The 14369-nt window shown below is 37.0% G+C and overlaps 1 long non-coding RNA gene across 1 annotated transcript in view; it reads left to right on the forward strand.

Moving 5' to 3' along the window:
• LOC125181943 (uncharacterized) overlaps positions 1-14369 on the forward strand; it is an 86223-nt gene that overhangs the window by 69453 nt on the left and 2401 nt on the right. Inside the window, exon 2 of the long non-coding RNA XR_007160617.2 lies at positions 917-1006. This is a non-coding gene — a long non-coding RNA (uncharacterized lncRNA). The remainder of the gene's footprint in view (positions 1-916; positions 1007-14369) is intronic.

Consider the following 14369-nt stretch of genomic DNA (forward strand, 5'->3'; position numbering starts at 1 on the left):
TGAAAACCAAATGGTGCTTTGAATCAATGACATCCCTGCAGGGCACCTGGAAGGTTTATTTCCTCTCATTTATGTTCTCTCTCTTTTGTTGGGATTCAGGGTAAAGGCCAGTCTTCCACCCACCCCTCACTCCGCTGTTGCGCTTTTGCTGCGGTTGATTGCTGTTTCTTTCCTGCTTCTTAGGGATTCACCTGCCCACCTTCACTTCATTATCTCATGCCCTTTAGTTTCTGCTTAATGTGGACATTTGTGTGTTAGTATCTAGACTGTGCCTTAATATATGCAGTGAACCCTTTTGATTCTAGTAACAGTCTGCTCCTGGGTGACAGAATTATCTTATGAAATACTCCTATTCTTTTGTGCCACTTGTTTTCTCAGGCAGGAGCTTCTTTGTTCTGTTCTCACACATTGAATTCTTCCAGCAGAATCCTAATACAGGGATCTGCTTTTGATTTTAAATTCTCAGAATTTGAATTTTTTTCCCCAGTGCTGTCTAGTTTTGATTTCCCTAAGTTAACTTTAGTGAATGCGGTACTTAACATTCTAGTGAATGTGCTCTCTCTCTTTCTTATATGTATATAAGAAAAAGAAGCTCAGAACAATTTCATGCATAAAAAGGCACAAGTACCGAATTTAAGAGCCTTTTTATTGTTCTAAACACTGAGATGTACCTGTCTTACAGAAAATACCTTCAGGCATGCTAACTCAGATATGGGTGCATGCTCAAAAGTGTGACAGATTATCACAACATAATACGTCTATTACATAGAACTCTATTTTACTGATCACGAATGTGACTACATTGTAATTACATGTTATTCTCCACATAGCTAACAAAAATATTTACAACCTGATGGGTGACTTATGTGCACAATTTGCCACAAACTCTGCAGCAAATCCTTACTGTGTTTTATAGGACTTGGCACAGGAAAGCACTGCAAAGATCAAACTAGAAAGCCTACAGGGGAACGAATCTCTCCACTGTGCTCTGGAGAAAGGAGAAGAGGTGGGTCTTGCTGTAGTTTAATGCAGTATATACAAGTCTTAGCTTGTAGATTGTAACATTGAACCTTGTTGACTCCAGACAGTGTGTTACGTTGTACTCTTCTGGGCTCATTCCTTATGGGACATCTCATAAATGTTGTGCGCAATTCAAGGCAAAGGCTGGAGAAAATAACCTGATAGTCCCAGATTAAGAGCCCGGTTCAAGAAAAGATCAGCACTGGGGATGAAGACACAAGCTAAGCAAGCTCTGCTGTACTCTTGGTTTCCTACCCAGGCACTCTTGGCCACTGGGGTAATTCTGAATTTGTGAGATTTGATTAGGAAGCAATATCCCCGCTTCATAACAACTTAGCTGCTGTAACAGTCTTCTTGTGAGTGCTGACGCAGGAGCTCTGATTATATAGAAATGGATCTAAAAGCAATGAATTTTCAGGGGAACTGCCTCCAGCCACTTATTTGACCGTAACAAGAGTTGATTAGAACGTGTGCCTGAAGTGAACAGGAGACCATAATGTCAATAAGCTCCAGACCCTACCGAACTAAGCAAATAATAACCACAACTGTGGGATGAGCTAAAAGCATCGGATACTGTCTTTTGTTGTCTTATTAGGTAAACCATGTCCATCTTTCCCTTCCCACTTTCTGGCAAAAAAAAAAAAAAAACATGATATATGTTCTGAGAGTTCCTGGGGGAAGAGAAGTGGCAGGGGGAAGGGGAGTAGGTGGACAAACAGTCATGAAAATGCCAGGAAATATAAACCTTAAATATGAACAGTTGAAAAGAATATTTTAAAAATTCAATTTGTACTTTAAAATATGTATATATGTATATATATATTTCTAGATAATATTAAACACGTCTTTGTTTTCTTAATCACAGAATGTATAAATATAAGAACACATTTTAAATCCTGGACTGCTTGGTAGGTCATATCTAGTGCATTGTGCCCATATAAAATATCCTGCCCTGTCTCTCCTGTAGAGAAGTCCTACTTGGTTGAAATAGTGCCATTTTTGATGGGTCTCAGAACTTCCCTGTGGGGAAGAGATTTGAACTGGAGCAAGGATATCATTAGAAGCTGTTTTATTATGGTGATTCTATGATTTCCCTAATCATCCCCTTTAGAAATTGGTTCTTGAACAATCTGCACAAATGCTAACAGGGCCAGGAGAACAGTCTTATCTCCTGTCAGAGAAACATGCAGATACTGAGGGCACAAATACTTAGGGCAGGCATATGATAGGCCTTTTTGCAAACTGTCTTATTCATGATTTATTCCTGTGTTATGCCATGTTTTCAAATGACGGTGGGATCGGATTTCTTTTCCTTAACAGAGAAATGACATATATTTCTGTGGATCCTAACAGTGAATTTTTTGTTATAATGCCTGGCCTTTCTAACCTTCTGTCTGCAATTTGAAGTTTTCTTGATCATAATCATGATTAAAAATCTCCTGGGCATACAGTATTTTCTTATGTTAAAAGGTATTATACTGGTAAATTTTATGTAAAACACAATATTAATATAATTAAATATATAGGGGGTTAGTTCCTTATGTCTTCCTGTTTGGTATATCACTGTAGGTACTATTCCTTGTGATTAAAAGATGAATACAAAGTTCAAATAAACACAAAGAGGTCATCCTCTCTTGCCTGTCTGTATCAGTATTGTGCAGCTGTAGTTGAGGTTCGCAAGATCTTTAACAAAAGTTCATTTTACATTCAGAACACAGACAGATTTGTGTTGCTGAATCCCTTTCACATCCACTCGCCACACAAAAAGCATGTGCTAAATTGAGTTCAACCCATTGCAACAGTTCTTCTGATAACCTTGGAATGCAGCCTATGTGGACAGAGGATGCTTTAAGTCTTTAGGAGGAATATGTACTAAATAAGACCCTGCTTTTATATTAAAAGCCCAATTTTAATAAAACACTCAGGCATTCTATTTCAAGTAACTACTTTATTTATATAGCCAGGTGCTTGTCTTGCTTTTATCTCACCACTTCCAGCAAAATCTCAATTTAAAAATTTTCCCTTCTTTTGTCCATCTCTCTTTATAATTAGTCTTTTCTGTTTAACTCCATGCTTGCCATCATTAAAATGAAATTGCCAGAGCCTTTCAGATATTCCCATTTCACTTGCTTATTTACAATTCTTCTGGGACTTTGTATTGTATTCTTTATCACTCTAATCCAGATGTCTTTCTAAGGAGAAGCAACAGGGAATTGAGGACTTGAGGTGAGATTTCACACATTCTCTCTTTCTTTTCTGGCTCTGAAAGGTACAATGCTGTCGAAGGAGCACAAACAGATGTTCGACTTTTCCTTCCATTTCCTCAGCACCTGCAGCATCCAGCAGAAAACAAATCATTATGTTTTTGCTCATGTTTCTAACAAATACAGCATTTTGGATGTCTGGTGGAAGAATCTTGTCAGTGGGCTTACATTCTTTCATTTTGTACAATAATATGCCCTGCTCACCTTTCAGGAATTTGCCTTTTTTAGCAATGACAATGAAGCAGCTCATACCAAAAGAGATTAATGGGCATTAGGCAATACTTGCATCTATGTCCCCTCTGGGGCCTCATAGCTTAACAGGGTTTGCCTCAAAAACAATCCAAGCAACACCAGATAAATGCCTTTTCAAGCCTATTAACATGTAATGTTAGTGCTTTGGATAAGAATACAACGTAAGTAAAATAACATCATATGGAGCTCCCATATGATAAAAAGAAGGCAGAAAAATCCCATTAAAGTTTAATGTACCTGCATCTAGTTTCATGGTGTCATAGCCACATATCTTTATCATCATTCTTAGCAAAACTATTCTATGTTAAATTACTGTAGCTACTGAAAATATTTAGTCCTTTTCCTTTTAATTTTACCCTTCTGAGTTTTTGCCTATCACTAAGTTTCATCTGTTTTTTTCCCCTCTTCATACTCTTCCTTTCTAAGGAAACAAATCCTTATAAGCAATAGAGCCTTCCTATCACCCTGTGCCCTGATATGCTGTGAGACATCCTTTAGGAAAGCTCTGCATATCTTTCCTCAGAAATCAGTTATGTCAGCTCTTAGTGAAGTTGGTGGTTCTTATCTAAATTACCTCCTAGTTCCACCTGGGATTTGGATGCTTGAAGCAGAGGATTAGATCCTTAGCAGATGTAAATCAGCATACCGCTGTTGATTTTAATTATGTCTGGTGTCTTATACTAGCTGATGATCCAGCCTGGAGTAATAGTATAATGGATGGCTTGTTCATTTCAAGAAAGGAGGCTTTTTTTTCTTTTTTTTTTTTTTTTCTTTCCTCACTGAAAGCATCCAGCCTTGTTGTTAGTACCTATTGCTTCAGCAGCACAGGGGTAATGAGACTCTTCTAAAGCTTATGCTTTAATAGAAAAAGCGTTCTTGTGGTACAGGACAGTTCTTTCCTGAATTAGCCTTCATTACTGCAAGATATAGCTGTAAGCTACCAAATCTGTATTCACACAGCAGTGGATCTGATTTAGCAGAAGCCTTTCCACTAACCATTGTCAGTGGGATTTAGCTTGGTGCCTTCTCTTCAAGCCTTGATGAAGACATGATGGCTTGATAAAAGATTACTTAATATCTTTTCCTTAATGTTAAAGGACCACTGTGGATTTGGACATGATTGAATAAAAGGTTGGCTCTAAATGCCTGCTCTGACATAAGACAAGTGCACCACTATATTTTATGTGATTTATGTGCTAATTAGACGTTTTTTCTCAGTAGTCAGTCAGAGATTTGGAACTAACTTCTCCAGAAAAAAAGTCAAAAGCTTTCTCAATTTCTATGCAAAACAGAATGTTTCAGTTACTACTTCTGAGGTATACAAGTGTGTGCTGACACTTAGAAGGATATGAACTACAGGAAAGTTAAAAACAACTGACTAACAGAAAACGTGTGTGATTCTCCATCGGAGAAGACAAAAAGGGACAAATATAACAGAAAGATGTTAAACACAGACCTTACATGCTAACGGATGGACATTTTGTACAGCCATATAGGTGACACTATAATTCTTTAGTTAAACTAGAACACTGTTTTTAGGGTTAGAGATGACAACTACAAAAAACTTACAGCCCTGATAAAAAAATAAATACATACAAATGTAAATCTCTTTTTTTTCTTTGAACACAATTCATAGAAAAATCCATGAAAGGAAAAAGAATTTTGTTTGCCTCCCACACAAATAAAGAATATTCGAACTGCCAATGTGTTAAGGCAGTTCCTAAATTTGTTATAGGCAACAGGTTACGGTAAAAACAGAAATGTGATCAAAACACAGGAGCGTGATGAGGGAATACTTAGGCTGTCATCTCTCTGTAATGAAGTGAAAGCTGTGTTCCCATTCTCTCTGGTCAATGGATGCAATGAAATATATGCATCCTATATATTGGGATGAAGTTCTATACACAGTTGTTGTAGATTGTAGACTGAATAATGGGCTAGATTCTGCAATCTAGTCTGATTACGTGCAAGTTCAGTATGACACAGTCTTAATTTGACACATGTAATTAAAGGTCGTAGCATTTAGGAGTTTCAGAGACTGATTTTTTATTTATTTATGTATTTCATTATCTGTCTCAGCTACTTGTACACCTTTAAGGAAACTTTTTCTTCTTGGAGAAAAATTACATCGTTTTAAAAACTGCTTTTCATATCCTTATTCACTTAGCAAAATTCACTAAAAGAGTACAGATAGTGACTTCGGAGAGGCTGCTTTCATGAATAAGTATTGCACATTGTAAATATGAATCCCAGAACTAGGCCTGCCTGATTTTTTTTTGTAAATGAGGAGCCATGCCCATAATCACATTCAGCATCCGGTTTGACCCAGGGTTATTAAATTTATCGTACATAGCTACATCACAGCAATTCTTGCTGGGACTGAAGACAGGAGGTGGCAAATGTTAATTGTAGAGCAGACCTGAATTTTGAAGACAGGAACTGTGTTTTGGGTAGGCGGTCATTTCACAGAAAAGCTTTGCCATTCAGTGAGTGTCTATGTGGGGAGTGCGTGTGTAGCTGGATGGATACGGAAGGTGTCTGCTGGTTGCTGGAAGAATGTACAGCTGTGTGCAGCAAGTGCACAGTGAACGCAGTGACACTGTGGTGAAGAAAGTCATGAGACAGTCTGCATTATGAAAACCCTTTCTTATGTGTAACAGAGGGAACTCAAAAGCATGAAACTTGGGCTTCTGTTATTGCAGACAACAGTGGTTATGTGGACAATGTTTTCTGAGCCAGAAAAGCTTTTCATAAAAAATAATTCTTCAGGCGTTACCTTTGCAAGACTTGGACATCGCTGAACATGTCTAACTCATTCAGCAGATGGCCCTGAACATACTCATGATAGCCAGTTCCTTAGCAAAATTGTCATCCAGGTATTAGAGGCTGACACAGTATTCAACTTCTTTCCTATGGTATGAGACATAAGGAAAATGAAACTAAGCAAGAAGTCTAATGGAAGATAAATGTCTAAATTAGCAGGGAATGAAAGCACCTTTCTGGAAACAAAACAAGAAAAGCCCCATATGTAATTGTGTGAGAGTGGAAGAGAGCGTAAATGCTATTTAGAGCTTACCAATCAAGAAAATACAATAAAAAAACCAGCCGGGCATATTTTTCCTCCTTATCTGATACCTGAGTAGTCAGACTTTCTTGATCTCAAGTAATCGGGCTTCTCTGAAGCTGTGTGACCAACTCTTTATTGAATTTCTGAGTGTGAATTACTTAACATTTTAGCTCAGCAGCAGAATTTGGAAGAAGCAAATCACTAATGATTGGGTTAACATACTGTATCACGCTTGTCTGATATTTAACCTTAGTAAAAACTTTCCAGAATTTAAAGGTAAGTTATTCTCCTTCCTAGTGAGGAACAAAGTTACTACAAAGATGGCTATGTCTCCTGAATTTGTTTTACAGCCATGTTTCTTTTCTTGGATTCTAAAACACCTTGCCAAGTTAAGGAGAAAGAGCTTTAATGAAAACCCAGAGAATTTTGTAAGTTCCCCATAGGTTTACTCACAAGGTCATATCTACGTTTAAGCACTTCGCTGAACTAACTCCTGCTATTAAGGCTCTGGCAAGAAGAGTCTCATATTTTATGTATGAACTGTGAAATCCCTGGTTGATGTTATAATATAAATGCTAGTAATTATTTTTAATGTTATGGCTGAAGATAGCATTCAGCTACCGGATCCCATTGCTCTAACAGACGTAGACTGTGAGGCTGCCCTTGTCCTGAAAAGTTTACAGCCTAATTATTACTTGAAAGCAGCATGAGGATCAACAATCTCACATCTACATCTACATATATTTTTCTTCTCAGTTCCCCAGATACAGGAAAGCAAATCAGTACTTCATTTAAAACTACATTTGAAGAAAATGAGATGTAGGAAATAAAACTGAGTCTGAGGGGAGAAAAACACATGAGTAGGATGCCCTAAGTTGCATGGAAAGTAGAGAATTAGGAAGAAATACTTGAAAAGCTATTATTTTATTAGGCAGAACCTGCTCACGAAAAATGGACAATAATCAGAGAGTCAAAAAAGTACATTCTTATAAATTAATGTCATTAGCAGAGATAGACTTAGAAATATAGGATCAAAATCCCAAAAGAGTCATGTAGACAGATGCTAGGAAAACTATGACACATCTGATAGCTTGCAGAACAGTCTTAATGCGCTTCCTCCTATATGATCAAGTATGTGAACTGACAAAAGAAATGTTAGTTAATCAAATCAGGGCTTAGAACAAATAGGGAGGAGATTTTAACAATAGTATAATATAAAAAATATTTGTTGTTTTTATTTCATGTGGAGAAAAAACAAGAAATTCAAGTAGCTAATTATTATAACAGCATAGAACGTATCTCATTTAAAAGGTCAAAATGATATTCTGCCATCTTTACGGTTTGCCAAAGCTGTAGTTAAAGTTGCAATCTACGTTACAAACTGTACTGCAACCATCAATATAGAGGTGTCTATATTTAGAACAAAGCAGCATTGTTAGTGCTTTTTTAAAGTGTTGTCAGAGAAGACTGTTTTCAAATGCATGACAGCAGATCCAGCTTGTGAAAGGAATCTCAATCACAGCAATTCCACCCTGGCACTTCGATTTCAGGTGCAAATCTTCCATGGCTCTGGGGCTGCTGCACCTCTACTTCTCTCCAGTAGTCCAGCATTCTCAGAGCATAGCCTCTCCCGCTTGTAGGCTCTTCTACGATGGGTCCCTTCTTTTATAACAACACAAATGCCCAAATGCCAAGAAGGTCTTTGATCTAATTATGAGGGAGAAGTACATCACCACTGTCTACAAGGACATAAAATCTTATATAAACAATGAACATAAGCATCTTGATATGTTGGTTTGTGGATACAAATTATTATGAAACTCTCACGTCTTCCTAATGGGAGACCAAAATTTGATCCTCTTGCTTTGATGTGATACTGTGCCACTGCAAAATTTTGCTGCCTGCCTCAGGGATCACGAGCAGACTGTCAGCATTTTGGGAACACACCTGGCAAACAACAAAGATGATCTAAAAAGTTCCTGCTATGTGGCTTAATATTCAATAAATGATGCAAGAGGTCCAGAAGATCTGAGGTCTCTGTTTATGGGACTCTGCAGGTATTCATTTGTCAGTGGTTCCCCAGGAAAATGCTTTCCTTTTTAAAGTGTACTTTCACAGGAATTGCTGCCATACCCATCCTGCATTAATATTCAGGATCTGCACTCATAATCCATTGCTAAGCAACACTTAACAAAATTGATCTTGCATTAAACAAGCTCTGGAGCTTGAATAATACATTATTTCCTCTCTACTTATAATCAGTGAAAACCTTTGGTTGCCTTTTGAATGTCACAATATTGAAAGATTTTATTTTAAACACAAATCTTAATTGTTACAAAAGTCCATTTGGATTAAGGATCAGATGTAAATTCAACCTTGGCATCATTTAATGCTAAAAGTAAATAAATTACAAAAATTCTTCAATCCTTGAAGGATGCAGAAAAAAATAAATAAAAAGCAACACAATACAGAGCAGCCATATCCCATTTTGCATTCAGATACATTGAGGGCAATACCTTGTCGGCTACTGTGTATATATTTTAAGCATCTCTGTCACTGTTTATTTATATTCTGTATTAAGATCACACATCTGCGTGCATTTATATGTTGAATACAGGAGTTTCTGTTTCCCATATGTGATTATTTTATGTACATAGGAAATAACCTTGCCTCTCTGGAGTTTTCCGAATGGCTGCTGAGGATGGAATTCCACACCTTGAAGTTGCCAGAAATTGCCTGTTTTGTCTTCTAACCCATTTCTCTGCCACTGCAGGATAGCTCTCCTGGGTATATTCACCAATGCCTTAATCATCCTGTTCTTAAGAGTCTCAAGCAATGTCTCCTTTGGGAGTTCACTGCACAGTCTATTAGATCTTAGTGCTAGACAACACTTATTTATATTCATCTTATATTTATTAAGCCAGAGTCCTTCCTGTCTCTTTCCTTCCCCAGCCCCTGATACTCCAGTTCAAGACAGAATGTGGGAAGTAATTTTCCTATAATTTCTGAAGGCCTAGGTGTTGGGATAATTATGTATGCTACCAACTTCAAGCCTTTCTTTACTTCCATGGAATGATTAGATGACTAAAAACTCTAAAAATTGGGCCCTAAAGAACTCGATTCATTTTAATTATCTTACACTTCATTTTATAAAACAGTTTTCTAAACTAAAACTGAAATATAATTTTAACACACAATTCTTGACAGATTTCAGGCAAAGTATTAATTTGTTGACATTGTCTATGAATTGTTTTATGTTATGCTCTATTTGTCTCCATTGAAGAATCTAGTGTCCATGTTTTAATATCTATGACTTATGTACGGAACTTCAAACAAAGGCTGTTCTAAGAACCTGTACTTTGCATTTAGTGTACAAGATATTTAAATAATTAGAGAATATAAGCTATGTATAATTTTCCCAATAACCTTTTTTGTTGTTGTTTTTGTTGTTAGAAATAAGTAAAATAATGCACATTGTTGTCTCTAGGATATTTTTCCTATTTTTCTTCATCACTGTAAAACTTGTAAAATAGAAATATTCAGGCCAATGAATACAAAACAGCTAAAATACTCATACTGTTTAACTCAATATAAATTTCTAAAACATTTTTTCAGCACATTACCATGAACTTCTCTGAAATTCTTATACAGCCTCTGTGAGAAAAATTAAATATGTAATCTTTATTTAATAAAAGTGCAAATTGAAATAAAAACCATGAGCATAAACTTTAAATGTTCAATGGGGAGACGTTTAGGCCCAGCATAAAACTGAATTTGATTTTTGAAAGCTATTTGAGCCTCAATATCTTTATCTCACCAGACATTTTGCTTATTCCTTATATTTCATCCCATTTCACTCCTTATCTTTATTTATGAAGGATGCAAGTTATGATTTTTCTGTGATAACACACGGTCCAATGCTGTAATGGCAATGCATCTGTTGCAAATATCCCACCATTTGAAAGGGTGGTTTGTATTTTTGTTTAAAGAGGGAAGGGTCTGTATTTTTTCCACCCAGTTGAGGGGAAAAATAAATAAATAAATAAATATTACTCAGTGCTTTCCCATCTTAAATAGCATTTTGCTCCCCATGAGTTTGTCAGTGTATATTTATTGGGCATAAACCAGGATGCAATCACCTGATCTTAATTATATATTCTTTCTATTTCGGTGTGGAAGTTATCGTAACAGTTTTCATTCATCCCTAATACAGGCAAACCAAATGACCACTGTAAACCTGAAGGAGTCAGATTTTGGTGTCCTTATTTCTTTCTTTCTGGAATTTAGTGACAGATACATCTTAGGTGAGAGCTGAGGGATAAATGTCGGACACAAACCATACTGCTAGTTTTATAACTTCTTGTTGTGAGTTTTTAGTTTCATGTCTATGATGAGTGCAGCTTAGTTTTTGAACATCCAGGCAACAGGTCTTCAATCTTCTGTTGGATAAAATGTCAGCAAATGATGACCTACATTTTGCTAAAACTATTTTTTTAATTTCATGATGAAGTGTGGCAACAACTCCAGTCCATCTCAGCAGGGTCTTTATTCTTTTGACACTTTAACCCAACAACATTCTGAACTACCAGTAATGAGAAATATTGTTCAGGATTCTGAAGCCTCATTTAAAATTGATAGCTTAAAATCACACATACTAAACAGCCTATTGAGCATGTCAGTATTTGCATATCTAGAAACATAAATTGAGACATAGGATTGTCTACTTAATTGTAGCATGTTGCAAGAAAGCTGATGAGGGGAACAGAGTACAATGTAGTTGTTTCAAGCCATTGTCGTTAAATCCCTCCATTGGAGATGACAGCAGACGCTAGGCAATCCTTTTTGTCTGGCATCAATATGATGGTGACTGTCTCCTAATGTTACATTCAGTGTGGTCTGTACTGCTGGACTAGGTGAGAACATTTAATAGTTCTTCTTTTGAGGCCAGACTTCAGTCCATCTCTTAGACTTTTCAATTTCTAAAGTCCTATTTCTGTACATCTTTACACATTTTCCTATAAAGCCTTGGGATTCAATGTCCCTGCCCCTTTACCAGTTTAATAATCTCCTTAAAAAGAGTATACGGTCTAGGAACAAGCAGACCTGACTTTTGCTAATAGTATTAATGTCTCTCTTCAGGGGGATCTCAGCTGTAGCTTTGAAACTTGCATGTCATATTTCATCTGAGGTCACATGGAGTGCTTTTTGTGAATTGAATTTGGGAAAACATGTATATAATCAAGCTCTGCACTTTGCTCTGTTGCACTTCTGTCAAATGCTCTAGAGTGTGTGCAGGAAACCAAGAATCCTCTACTTGTGGATGAGGAAAAATAATCTCAACAGGTTATTTGCCAGGCCCTCTGGGAATGGCAATAATTTGTCTATACTCAGTTTGAGCTGACTTTGGGATCCCAAAATACTTATGGAAAAATATTAAACCTTTGGCTGCAGTGAAAAATTCCTTTTGTATCTGAGCATATTGCTACCCTTTTTTTTAATTTTTTTTTATTATTTTTTTTTCTGCTCTAGTGGTCTCCAGAGTGAAAGAACTCACAAATGTCTGAAAAAAGTCTGTGAAAAGCCTTGTTTATCATAGTGTCCTAGACTGCAAAATTAGTTACAGTTTGCTGTGATTAACAATTCAGTATATATTTGCTAGATCCGAACCAGGTCCAGAGAGAGCAGCACTGTTTTCATTTTCTCAGCCCCATAGATGTTGGTGTGGGTAGCTTGTATTACACAAGACAGACCATCTGGTTTTCATGTGGGCTAACCTGTATTTAAGTCTGTAATATTGCTCTCTTACCTGAAACCAGAGCTCTCCAGATCAAACTTTGATACCTGGAATGTCAAATTCCATCTCCATCATAACTTTCAGGTTTCAGAAGTTATATTAAACACAAATACCCTTTCATAGTTAGTTAATTCAAGAAATTATCATAGCTCCTTTTGGTTTGTTGGAAGAACATATTTATGGTGTCACTTGATGACCTTCTCTCATTGTTTCTTTTATTATTTATGGTGCATGGAATCTACTTAATTTTATTTGTGTGGTCTATTAATTCAGTTGCTTTCATTATACACAGTGGTGCTTGGAGATTTTATGTTCATATAGAGTTTTTGCCTTTGGTGAAAATCTTCTGTGTCATGAAAAAAAAAAAAGTTACCTTTTCTACAAACTCAAACAAAGAAAAAACTCCACTCAGGAGGGATAGAAGACACATCTTTCTTGGAAGGGATGTTGAGAGTACAAGAATGAGGGATCAAAGGCAGGAACATTTCTAGAAACCATCTAATCAATCTAAAAAGAGTCCCTAAAAATCACCTTGACTGCTTATGTTTTGTTTCCCTCAGTACAGACCCCTCTTAGAGCCTGATGCTACACAAAGAAGAATGGTGCATTGTTTCAGGCACTTCTGTCTCTTGCTGAAAAACATTTCTAGTTTATATGGCTAGTTTCTTTGAGTCTATTCACAAGAAAAAGGTTTTGTTTTTTCTGATCTCAGGGGAATAGTTCTCTTGGGATAGACCAATGAGCAATGTGTCTTATTCCTTTTCATTCTGACCTTTTTTTTAAAATCTCTGCCTTAAGGTGAGAGGAACTTTCCTAAGGGCTGAACTGTCAGTTTTTTTTCTGTGCTCTGAAAACTTCCTCCATTCCCTGGAAGATGTTCATATATCCTCCTCTCTTGTTTTGGATTTCTTGCTTTTCCAGTGACTTGGCATCATTAAGAGCCGGAATCAAACAAAAAGGAACATTTTTCCTTGAAGCAAATGCAATCTGTAGCTTTTCTCAAATTGATGTCCTTGCAGATTTGATTAACCCTCCTAAGAGAATGTGTGAGTTCCTCTCTAAAATGCCCCCAGCCACCATTACTTAGCTTATTCTGTTTTGTTTTTGTTTTTGCTAACAGTACTATCTTGGCATCCTGTTGGCTTGTGCACCAGAATCCGACCTAAAATTAATACATCTCAGTTCCTCTCAGGCAGATAGCCCATTCATCTTCTCCTGCAGTGTAACGCACTGTTTCTTTGAAGAATTTTTCTGAGTTGTTAATGATTCTGTCATGGGTTTTGATGCAGCACATGCTCTGCTGGGGCATGTGAAATTATGTAGGTCTTTGCCATTATTGCATTTCTTTCCAAACATTGGCCAGATTTTGGTTCAACATATGGTACTCTGTGCCACCTCACGTACTACTTCCTGTGTGGACTTTGACATTTAGTTCTGTGTATATTCCTGGCCCCAAGCATCCTTTCTTGAAATATTAGCAGATTTTTTTTCTACTCTCTGTGGAATCAAAGCACTGCTTGCCTTCCATAAATTTCACCGTAGCGTGAATTTCACTTGGCAGATTCTGATTGTTTTGTCTGGGGTGAATTCTGGGTCTCCTGTAGTTTCTCTGCCAGAGCTTTGTTCCCACTTGTGTTTTGGTCTCCTCCTCCCTTGGTGGATTCAGTCCCACCTACACACCTTGGAACTGACAGTGCTTGGGCTGCATTAGATCATGAGCAAATTCTTCTCTTCTTCTTGTCCTCTGCATTTAAAAACTTAGCATTCATCTTTCATTTCCATGCAGAGTGAAGCATTCCTCAGATTCCTTTAATAGAGTTTCAGATTTGGCTGGAGTTAACTAAAAACACATCAAGCACTTCAAAAGTGGTTACTGTGAGAAATAAAGCTGTTGTCTGTCTGCCTCCCTTTCTGCCAGCTCCATGCTTGCTGACACAAGGTGAAGTTTGCGTCATCCACATTTCAAGAGCGT

Source organism: Anser cygnoides, chromosome 14 (assembly GCF_040182565.1).
Source record: "Anser cygnoides isolate HZ-2024a breed goose chromosome 14, Taihu_goose_T2T_genome, whole genome shotgun sequence".
NCBI lineage: Eukaryota > Metazoa > Chordata > Aves > Anseriformes > Anatidae > Anser > Anser cygnoides.